Source organism: Trichosurus vulpecula, chromosome 5, assembly GCF_011100635.1.
Source record: "Trichosurus vulpecula isolate mTriVul1 chromosome 5, mTriVul1.pri, whole genome shotgun sequence".
NCBI classification, from domain to species: domain Eukaryota; kingdom Metazoa; phylum Chordata; class Mammalia; order Diprotodontia; family Phalangeridae; genus Trichosurus; species Trichosurus vulpecula.
The window spans coordinates 67094449-67106795 of NC_050577.1; positions in this window are offsets into that span (position 1 = coordinate 67094449).

The following is a 12347-nucleotide window of genomic DNA, read 5'->3' on the forward strand; positions in this document are numbered from 1 at the left end:
TTGTTATTGATACATATAATAAATGAATGATGATTGTAATTGAAAGTAACATTACTCTTGATGGTTGAAGCTAGCACTGGGATAATCTGCCTCAGGGCTGAAACTTGTTTTGATTTCCCTTCTTTCTGGCATACTTTCTAATTAATATACTTCGATCCTAGATTAGTATCTGGTACAAATGTTGTCTCAAGTCTGTCTCAACTGGTTGGCCTAAGGATCACGCTCATCACCTCATAGAAAGGAACTTGGAGATCATCTCTTCCTACCCTCTCATTTTAGAGATGGAGAAAGAAATCCAAGAAGGTTGTGACTTATCCAAGGTTACAGAGCTGGGAGTAACACCCAGTTCTGTTTTCTCATTTCATTGCTCTTTCCCACCATGCCATAAGATGTAGCTTCACTGGGATCCAAGAAAATTTGACACTTATCATTGAAGGCAAAAGCTAAAAACAAGAAAAAGCAGGTGGAAATTGATTTGACTCACTTTTATTTTCTGTGTGTAAAATTGGGAAGTTTTATCAATTCTTTGTTTTCCTAATGAATCTTTCCTATAGAAAAATTGAGGTGAGAAGGGAATTATTGGAAATTAATTCAAAGTACTAAGTCTTGGAAAGGCTAGTATATTTTCAAGGTAACAGCCAAATCTAGAAAGTGGATAAAGGATTATTGGCTTTTTGTGGGTGATCTGAAATTGTGGTTTCATCCACCAAAGACTCTGCCCTCTGGTATAGGTGACAGACCTAGAAAAGGGAAGTGGAGTAGAGGAATCCTGACCTCAGAAACAAAGTTATTGGTGGGAAGGGATGGAGGAGGAAAATATTCTCATGTAAGGGCCACTGAGAAACCTTAGATCTCAATTGGAGTTCAAGTATGGTTTCTTGGGGAGAAATACCCTAACTGGGTTGTCTTGAAGGGTGAGAGATGATGCCTCAAAGACAAAATGAGACCTTCTTGGTAACCAGGAGCCAAGAAAGGTGGCAGGAGTTCCATAAAAATGAATAAAGAATGCATTTTTTGATCTAAGACCTTGGCTGTAGTTTTGGACTACAGACAGCGCTGAGAACCTAACAGGATGGGACTGGAGGTAGGAAGGGTGTATATTTTTCAGATGTCCATAGATTGGACCAATTTGGATTTGAGGGATTGAAGAAGGCAAAGTAGAATTCAAATTCAGAAAGGCCATTTCATTTGTATTATATCCAAAAGGATTTGTTAATATCCTTCGTAATTACACGACAACAGTGTAAGGTTCTTTTGTACCTTTGATGGGATCTCTTGACTTACCTGGAGCCCCTTGCAAAAGTGTGATGATTAGTTGTATTTATATAGCAATTGAATGCCTACAAAACACTTTTTTCAGGACAGCCCACTATTCCCATTTTCCATAGGAAATACAAGGTCCAAGACCTGTATATGTATAGTCATACTGTCTTTAAAGTATATAGGAAAGCAAGGTTGAAAACACAGCTCAGAAATGCAGCGAAACAAGTCTATTTGTAATGTATCTAAAAATACACCATCTCCACTGAGACCTCTCTGGTGAAGCACTTTAGATCCCGTTGATGAGTTCTTTTTCTGACTTCTATTATACCTTGAAGCTGTTTCAGACAATCCAGCACTTGTACTCCATGTTTGTAGATCTTATCTGGACTGTAAATTAGGTAATCTGAAAAAAGTCTGTAGTGTCCATGTTTGTGTGTGGCATGGCACAGCGAAGTACACATACACAATAGAGAAATGCCTACTGACTTGACAGCCTTTGGGTAGGCACATGCTAGATTGTTCTCATGTTTTATCTTCAGGTGTCCATTTAACATTTGTATATCATTGTTACCATTTTCCCTCCTTTTTGCTCTTTACTAATTTGAGTTAAACTGTAGAACCCATATTTCCTTCCACCCCCATCTGACAGTATATAGAGCTTTAGAAGGTTCTGGAGTGGTATGGAAGAAGAAAATTGCACCCATGTTGAGTTTTCATCTTCCACTTGGAATAATCAGAGGATGACTAACTTGGATTGGAACATGAAGTATCAAGACTGAATAATACAGATTTGCTCTCAGACATTAGTAGGTCCAGTATAGATGACTAAAGAAGGCATAATTCACTTTTAGGAGATAGATTTACCCAAAGTAGTTTTGCATGCATCTGAAAAACATGTCAAACTCATTTGCACTTGCGAGCAGTGAATGCTCTTTCTCTGGCCAAACATCTCAAGTTTGGAAAGCAGTGCCATAGACTTAGAACTTTGTGGGTGGCTCCTGTGCATCAAACTCAGACACTGAGCAGAGGAACACATTGCCTTGCATTGCCAGTTAGAGATAGAGGCTTCCTGGCAGTGACCTCATCACTCATGAGATTGTGAGCCAACCCATCTCTGCTGCCGGGCCCACAGCTTCTCAAAATTTCAAGGAGTGCGGAGAGTGCAAAAAACTTGAGATGGGTAGATCTATTCAAACAGTGAGAATGTTGCAAGCAGGGGAATGGGGGGAGGAGTAGGAAGTAGTGTTGAGATTGAGTTGGCTTCTTCTCAAAAAGGTCTGGTTGGCTACTAAGTTTGTAGCACACCCCAGAACCTTGTATCTGGTGTCAGCAAATGAGATTTCATTAGGCTGTGAGCTGTAGTTTGAGGTTCTAACCACATCTTGCGGTTTCTATAAGTAATTGTGTTTTGGGAGACATGTTTTGAGAATGAAGATGCTTAATGAACCTTGTAAAAACTACTATATTTTATTCCCTTTGGGTTAATGACCACAAAGTTGTTTTGAATGTTTTGAAAAAATGCATGTTAACTCAGAAATAATTGGTTTAGAAAAAAGAAATCACAAAAATTCAGAAGGGTTCTCATAAGAAATCCGTTTTTCTTTTTTTAATGTCTCCTTAAGCAACACATTTTTTTTTTTAAAAGGGAAAGATTTAAGACATGACTGCAGAATTATTTTGGGACATTTTTCATGTTTCCATGAGGTGGCAGCAACTCTTAAGTAACCTGGGGAACCCAGACCTATTGGGAGGGCGGCATGGGAAGAGAATTCTGACTCCTAACTCATACCGGCTGTACTTTCTTTTGCCAGCCTCTGCTCCCTCATCACCTATTCCCTTGGAGTCTTTTTTGGCGGGAGATGAGCAGGCTAACGCCTTTTTTATTTGATCTAAGTTTTTCTGTTGTTCTGAACTGGCTGGCTGATGCTGATGTCAACAAGCCGACCTCACAACAGCCTTCAGCGTCAGGTTACAGTCCAGCGTTCACAGTGGTTGACTGTGCTGAATGTGGGGAAAATGAAAGCATGATTGATTCTGTATTTTGGAGAAGGGGGTGGTTGCTTTTCTGTGGTTCTAGCTTTGTAAAGGATTCTTTGGGGGAGGAGGCGGCGGCAGGAGTAGTAGTGATATATAAGCAATGGAGGTGCCAATAGCACTTTTAAAAACTGAATTTAATGAGGCATTTTTCAGTCCAAAGTTTTATTCCCCCTTCCCACTCTGAAGGGTGTGTGGGGGCTTGGAAATTGGATTGCAGGCACAGAGGTTTACTCTTTTCTGGGGATGGGGAGAGAAAAGGATTGCTGTTTTCTGGAAATAGTTAAAATAAAGGATTCCAAATTGCATTTCATTTTCCACTAAACTTTAAAACTAAATTGGTCAGTGATTTTGATTCCTGGATATTGAATACATTTTAATTCTAATAGACTCTTTTCTCCAAATGTTTTACATTAGATGACAATTCTGTTATTGTATTCTTCATCAGAGTCTGGCTCTGCCATTCTCAACTATGTCCTTACTCAGAAGGCATGATATTGCCCAACAATGACACCACGTCTGGACCCAGTGTTGATGGATGTGAACTACGCCAGTAAATACGTGGTGTATTGAACAGATGTTCTTCGAAGGAGCAAAACTCACAGATAACTGAGACTTTGGCGTAATGACGAGAAGTCTGAAGACCAGTGTTAAAAGTCTTGTTTCTACCACTGTATGACTAACCTTGGGCAAATCATGTCTCCAGGTCTTGATTTCCCTGTCTGTAAAATAAGAGTTGGACTAGATTTCTTTTTAGTTTAGCAGTCTATGACCAGTTTCCCCCACCTAAATCCCTATAATCTTTAGCTTTAAAAACTAAATTCTACCACTCCAAAATAATTTTCTTGGTATTAGAATTTGACAATAATGATGGCTGTTGAATGTGTGGATGGGTGTGGGTGTGGCCCAAGAACAGTTGGGAAGCCTAGCTCTGACACTTAGCCTCTTACCCCAATTGCCTCATTTGTAAAATGGGTGTAATACACTGCCAATGGAGAGAATTTAGAAATCTTTAAAGTCATACGTAAATGTGGATTGTAAAAATATTGCTTAAGACTTCAAAGCTACTTAACTGGTCCGAGTGAGGGGACTAACATTATTTACAAAGAATGTTAACATTGCTTGTGAGAAAGTCCAGGGATCAGAATTTGGATAAAGATCAATGAAGGCAGAAGCAAACATTGTCACTAGAGTATTTCATAGGCTACCAGGAAAGAAAGAAAAAATGAGTTTGGGAAATAGACCAGAAAACTAGCAAGAAGGCATGATGTGGTATTGATAAGGGACATCAGTTATTTGTACATATACTACAATCTTTGTCTTCCTCCAGAAGCAGAGCAGCTAATAATTTCTTGGCTTACCTTAATAATAATTTCATCCTTGCAAATATGTAGGAACCAAAGAGGGGAGCGACTTTGGACCCTATTTAGCAACAGTGAGAGACAGGTTGCCAGGGTAGAAATGATAGGAACTTATTTTCCATTCTGACTTCACCTTTTATTCTCCAGACAGAGAATTTGTTTTCCCAGGCTGTCACCCTTAATCTAACCTCATTTTCCTTTCTTCAGAGCCTTGGCCCTACAGTTAAATGATCTTTTTAGCCCAGAATCCCTCACCCCTTTGTCCTGTTGGCATTTGTGTCGTTCTAGATGCCGGGCCTTTATTACTACTGGTTGGGTGCTGCTGAATGCTTATAGAGGAGGAAGGCATACTACCATGTTGAATAGTTGACCACTAATTTATTATCTGATCTTCACTGGACCATCATTAGTGCTGGACCCTGGAGTCAGGATACCTGGCTTCGATACCAGCAGAGTTCAAGTCTAGCTTTACACACTAGCTGTGTGGCCTGGGTAAATCATTTAACCTCTCTGCCTCGGTTTCCTTGTCTGTAAATGAGAATAATCATAGCACCTACTTCCCAGGGTCGTTGTGAGGCTCAAATGAGACAATATTTGTAAAGTGCCTTGCAAGTCTTAAAAGTGCTTTATAAATGGGTTATTATTCTTGCCTGACTCACTCTATTGCACTCCCCATATTTGATCCAAATGTCTTCTGCCCCCCAGGTCATCCACACCATCTTTCCCCTCTCTCAGCAGTGAATTTCACCTCATACTTCAATGAAAAAAAATTGAGGTCATCCCTCTTTCTCACACTTCTATACCTCACATCTCCTCATCCCCTGTCCTCTCCTACCTGGTCCATTCCCCAAGGATGTGGTTATCCTTACCCTTCTACCCATCAATAATTCCTCTACATATGTTCTTAACCTCATCCCTTTCAATCTCTCCTTATCCTGACTCAGTCTCTGCTGCATACAAACGTGCCCACATGTCCCCCATCCATAAAAAGCTTCCACTTGACCTTACCAGCCCTCAGGCTATCTATCTCGTATTCCTTTGCCAGCTAAACTGCTGGGGTTGGGGGAAAGGGGAGGGAAGGAGGAGAAAGAACAAGTTCTTCACACGCCTTTCTTTTCCTTTATCACCTTCCACCCACATCTCAACCTTTGCCCTCTGGCTTCTGTCCCCACCACTTAATTGAAACTGCTTTCTCCAAGTTTACCATTAATGTTGTAAATATTAAATCCATTTCTCAGTCCTCATACTTGACCTCTAGCATTTTCATACTGTTAAACAACTTTCTCTATAGCATACTTTATCTATCCTGGATTTTCATCATAATATTCAGTTGTGGTTCTATCTCACGATCAATCCTCTGGCTCCTTTGGGAGGATCATTATTCCACTTCCCTCTGTGTCACTATACTCTAGGACTTTTGTCCTGGTCTTCTTCCCTTACTACACTCTCTTATTGAACTCATCGGTTTCTATGGTTCAGCTATTGTCACTTTGAAGATTACTTCCAAATCTATGTTATCCAGCCTTCTCTCTTGAACTTAAGTCTCACATTCCCAGCTCTCTGCTGGACATTACTACCTCATTGTCTGTCCCTTAAACATCTCAAGCTCAATATGTTCAAAATAGAGTTCATCTTTCCCCTTAAACCTACCCCCTCCTAACTGCTTCTTGTCAAGGGCCCCACCATGCTTCTTGTTACTCAGGCTTGCAATGTTGGAGTTATCCTCAATTGCCTTTCATTTCCCTCCCATATCAAATCAGTTGCCAAATCTTCTCATTTCACATCTTTCCTCTTCTCTCCACTCACACAGGCACCACCTTAAATCAGGCTCTCATAATCTCTCATCTTGAAAGACAAGAAAGCAATAGTTTTCTAACTGATCTCCTAGCCTCTCTTCTCCAATTCATCCTTTATGTAATTGTCAAAGTGATTCTTCTAAAGCATAAAACTGACCATGTCACTCCCTTGCTCAAATTTCAGTAGTGAGTAAGCAAAATTATCATGTTGCAGATGATATGATGATCTACGTAGAGAACCCTAGAGAGGTAAAAAAGTAATTGAAACTAACTTCAGCAAAATAGCAAGGTAAAAAATAAACCTACACAAATCATCAGCCTGTATGTTACCAACAAAATCTAGTTGGAAGAGAGAAATTCCATCCAAATGTATAAAATACTTGGGGGTTCACCTGCCATGACATAGAATTATGTGAATGCAGCTTCAAAACACTATAGAAATATTAGTTTGTATAAATGGAAAGATTAACGGCTCATGTTGAGCACACCAGAATAATAAAAATTACTACTACCTAAATTTATTTATTCCACTGTATGTCAGCACTTATGTACCTAGGTGGCACAGTGGATAGAGTGCTGGGCATGGAATCAGAAAGACCTGAATTCAAATACAGCCCAGACTCTAGTTGTATAGCCCTGGACAACTCACTACCTCTGTCTTCCTCAGTTTCCTCTTTTGTAAAACGGGGATAATAACCACATCTACCTCCCAGAGTTGTTTTGAGGATCAAATGAAATACCATTTGTGAAGTATAATATAACTTAAAGGAAACTTAAAACTATATACATGCTAGCTATTATAATTATCATTGTTTGTTACTACCAAACTAACAAATTCACTTTAGAGAGCTAGGAAAAAATTAACAAAATTCACCTAGAGAAACAAAATATCTTCTTTCTCATGGGAAGTTATTTTTTAAAAATAGAAAGCAAAGAAGGTGGCCCATTAGTATCAGGTGTCAATTTACACTGTAATCATCAAACTATTTGGTGTGAGTTCAGTTGATCAATAGAACATATTAGGTCATCAACAGAGAGGAAAAAAATGAACACAGTAGTGTAGAGTTAAGTAAACCTGAAAACCCTGGAGTAAGGACTCAGTATTCAGCAAAAACTGATGGGGAAACTGGAAACTGTCTGGCAGAAATTAGTTTTAGACCAACATCTTACACCATCTACAATATTCTCCAAACAGATACATGACAAAAAAGGTTATATAAATTAGAAGAGCTTGGAGGAAAAATCTTTTCATAACTAGATACAGGAGAGAAGTTCATGAACAGATAAGGGAAAGAGTATCATGGAAAATGGACAATTTTAATTATCTAAAATGGGAAATTTCTCCCCCACAAAATATAGCTAAGATTAGAAAGGAAACAACTGTAAAAATTTTGTGACTCACTTCTCTAGTCAAGGTTTAATGTTTAAGATATATAAGGAATTGACAAATAAAATTATAGCCATTCTCCAAAAGATAAATGGTCAAAGGCTGTGAAAAGGCAGTTCTCAAAGAAATCCATGCAGTCAACTACCATATAAAAACATGCTCCACATTACTAATAAACAGAGAAATGCACATTAGAACAATTTTGAGGTTGACCAAAAGGGAAAATAGCTAATGTCAGAATGACTATGGGGAGATGGGCACACTGGTCTCTTATCACTGACACATTCCGACAAGACTGGCTTGTTAGGTATCTGCTTTCATATGTACTGTGCCCCATTTGTGAAATATTCTCCTTCCTCATCTATGCCTCTTGGAATTCTTGGCTCCCCTTAAGGAGTTCAGGTTCCATCTCCTAATTCCCCCAGTTGTATTACATGTATATACACACATATCCATATATATTTCCATGTATATGTGTTTCCTAATTTTATAGATTTATAGGTGGAAATTTCAGGTGCTCAGGAACCGAGGTGGGTAAGTTAATGTGACTTGACTAAAGTGGCGGGATATGACACCAGGTATTCCCAACTCTGAGTTTGGCTCACTAGTCACTAACTACACCCAGCTGCCTCTTGCCTGGTATGTAGTAGGTACTTGATAAATGTTTGTTGAAATTAACTAAAGCGGTCATTTTGACTTAGGGTTTTATGATAGAGAAGTATAAGAAAGCCATGTCTGATTTGATATGTGCTGTAGAGCAGATTTTGAACGGTTCAGAGAATGAATAGATAGGATGCCATGGCCTAAAATTCAGATAGGTAAAGGAAACCCTGGAGTGATAGGGTGCTTTCTAGAATGAAATGATGAAGAAACAAACCATTCTACTGAGAAGGAAAGGGAGAACTTGCTTAAAGAGAAGCTGCCTAGGCAAATGCACAGGAAACTCTCACCTGTTTAGGTTTTTTAAGACAGAAGATGCAAACAAGGACAGGTAACATAGGATGAAAACAAAATCATGGCAACAATGAGTCGAAAAGCATCTGTGAAGCAACTACTACTGATCAGATCCTGTGCAAGGTACTTGAAACGGCCACAAAAGAGCAGGACATGACTGAAAGCACTGAGCAAGAGGGAAGACTGGAATGAAGAGGTGTTGGAAGAGGCTTCCTGTGGAAGATAGAATTTTAGCTGGGACTTGAAAGAAGCCAGGGGGCAGAATCAAGTGAGAGAGTATTCCAAGCTTGGAGGACAGCCAAAGAGAATGCCTGGAACCAAGAGATAGTGTCTTGTTTGGAAGAAAAGGACTAAACCTATTATTTCATTCATATAGGGAGCTCCCAAATAAGAAAACTCCCTCTTCCAAGGCAGGTCAGCATCTTATCTGCAACTTACAGTCTTAGAGAGTTGCCTAGAAGACATGTGCCCCGGGGTGGAATAGCCAGTGTGAATCTGAGGTGGTAATTGAACTCATATTTTTCTGGCATTGAAGTCAAATCTATCCATTTTGCCATGGTTTCCTCTACAATGAAAGTTAATGACGATAAACATAAAGTCAGCTCTTGGTTTTAAAAATCAACTTCATAAACACAGCATGGGGGAGGTTTGACTAGATAGCAATTAAAAGATTTAGAGATTATAGCCGACAAACAATTTGATATGGCTATCAAAAAAAAAAAAAAGCTTATGTAAGCTCAGACTGCATTGGAAAGCATAATATGTAGGACTAAGGAGAGGGTAGAAGTTACTTTCTTTGAAAAGATTGTATTACAATATTATAAACATAAAACATTGGTTGTCAATTACAAAATACACATCAAATTGTTCTAAATTTAGATTATCCCCAGAGCAAGGCTACCCACCTAAAATGAGATCTATCTGAAAGGAAGAAAAAAAAAATCATACAATCAGAGATTTAGAGATGGAAGGGAATCTTCAGGTAATATAGTCCAAAATGCCAGGTTTTTTTGGATGAAATAACAGGCCCAGAGAAGATGTGACCTGCCAAGGTCACGCAGAGGCAGAAGTATGATGGATAAGTACACAATGAAAATATAAATTTTAAATTCTTCTCAGAATCATACAATTTTAGAGTTGGAAGAGACCTCCACAGCCACTAGTCTGACCCATACTGGATGAAGAAACCACATCATTAACATCCCTAACAAGTTGTCATCAAGCCTTTGTATGATGAGCTCCTTTTAGGGGAAACCCATCCTTTCTTAAGGTAGTCCATTGTACTTGGGGACAGATCTCATTCTTAGTAAGTTTTTCCTGACATCAAGCCTAAATTTTCAATTTTCACTCATTCCTCCTTCTGCCCTCTTTCATTTGGCATTCTTTTATATATTTGAATACTTTATATAAGGCAGAGTTGGGTGGAAAACATGGCTCTTTGGTTCCCAACGTTTTTTATTCTGTGAACTCCTTTCAACAACAACAAAATGTTCTGTGAACCCCCAGGGTAATTTACTCATAATATTCTTTTAGATTTATTCCTTAAAGAATTACAATAACTACAATGATAACTTTTACCCCAAAAGCTCCAAATTAGTGTTTATATTATGTAATTAAAATAAAAAACCATAAATTTTTATCCTACCTATAATGTTAATTATAACATTATAAAATTCGAGTGAACCTTGCTCTCATCAGATTTGGCCTGAGGGGGAATACCATACATACTCAGTTGGGTATCTTACCCCACAGGAAAGATGATAGAGGAAGATAAAAAAATAAAAGGGGGGAGGATGATGGAGGGGAGGGCAGATGGGGGTGGAGGTAATCAAAACAAACACTTTGGAAAGGGGACAGGGTCAAGGGAGAAAATTCAATAAAGCGGGATGGGTTGGGAAGGAGCAAAATGTAGTTAGCCTTTCACAACATGAGTATTGTGGAAGGGTTATACATAATGATACATGTGTGGCCTAGGTTGAATTGCTCGGCTTCTTAGGGAGGGTGGGTAGGAAGGGAAGAGGGGAAAGAATTTGGAACTCAAAGTTTTTAAAACAGATGTTCAAAAACAAAAAAAAAAGTTTTTGCATGCAACTAGAAAATAAGATACACAGGCAGTGGGGCGTAGAAATTTATCTTGCCCTACAAGAAAGGAAGGGAAAAGGGGATGAGAGGGGAGGGGGGTGATAGAGGGGAGGGCTGACTGGGGAACAGGGCAACCAGAATATAAGCTATCTTGGAATGGGGGGGAGGGTAGAAATGGGGAGAAAATTTGTAATTCAAACTGTTGTGAAAATCAATGCTGAAAACCAAATATGTTAAATAAATAAATTTAAATTAAATTAAATTAAAAAAAAGTTACTCAAAAAAAAAACATAAAATTCTGTAAAATAATTACAAATATTTTTAAAACCTGGGACATTCTGAAAGAATTTAAAAAGCAATCCAATAAGACTTCATATGCTTACTATTATCTGTATGACTCCATATGCAGTTTTTTAATTTACAAATTTTATTGAATATAAATAACATTTTAATGAAATGTTACAGATCAGAAGATGTTTAACATAAAAATCACATGTAAATTTAATCTTTATGTTGGACTTTTTTGTTTGAACAAAGGTTTGTAATATTTGGCCCCATACCAGATAAATGCAGTCTTAAATCTGGCTCTGCATTGAGTTTATTTCTGTATGTTGATTTAAAACAAGAATAAAGTGAAAATGCTCACTCACACAAATATGTGGCAGAAAATGGTAGAATTTTTCTAAGCTCTCTTACTGAGAAATTCAAATTTGTTTTTCTTTTTAGCCAAAAATTTACATGTCTGTCATTTTCAGATGTGATTTGTAGTTAAAAATCCATTGATGTGTCAATTAGAATTTCTTTTTTATTCATTGTCAATTTATCAGCCAGAGAAGTAAATGACATATCAAATGGATTAGGAGTCCAATTTAATTCATTAGAAATTCCAGGAAAATATTCATTGAAAGTCACTTCTAAAAATTTCAGATGTCTTTTTTGATAGCCTAATCCAAAGACAGTTCATTTTCTAATGTCAGTACTGTTCTCAATTGGGCAGTTCCAAACTTTTAGTTTCTTAATCATACTTCTTTACTTTGTCCTAAACATTGAATGTGTTTGGATTTGCATCCTGTGATGATGTGTTGAGTTTGTTAATTTTTGGAAAAGGTGTCTCCTAAAGACATCATTTTTTTTGTAGCCATGTCATATCACTAGCACACTCATTTTATGAATAGGATAGTTAGTGAAGAAGACTACCTTTTCTCTCAGTTCTGATAGATGAGCAATAATTCTACCATGGGAGAGCCACCAACACATTAGAAGTATAACATGCTTGCTGCCCATCTCTGCATAAAATAGTAAACAATTGAGAATTAGTGGGTCTGGATTTTATAAAATTAATAATTTTGACAGCATCATCTAAAGTGCTTTTAAGTTGTTATGGTATCCCTTTAATGCCAAAACTTTTTTGTGTATGCTGCAGTGAACCTGTACTATAATCTTCTTAATGTGGGAAGTGTCCCCAAATTT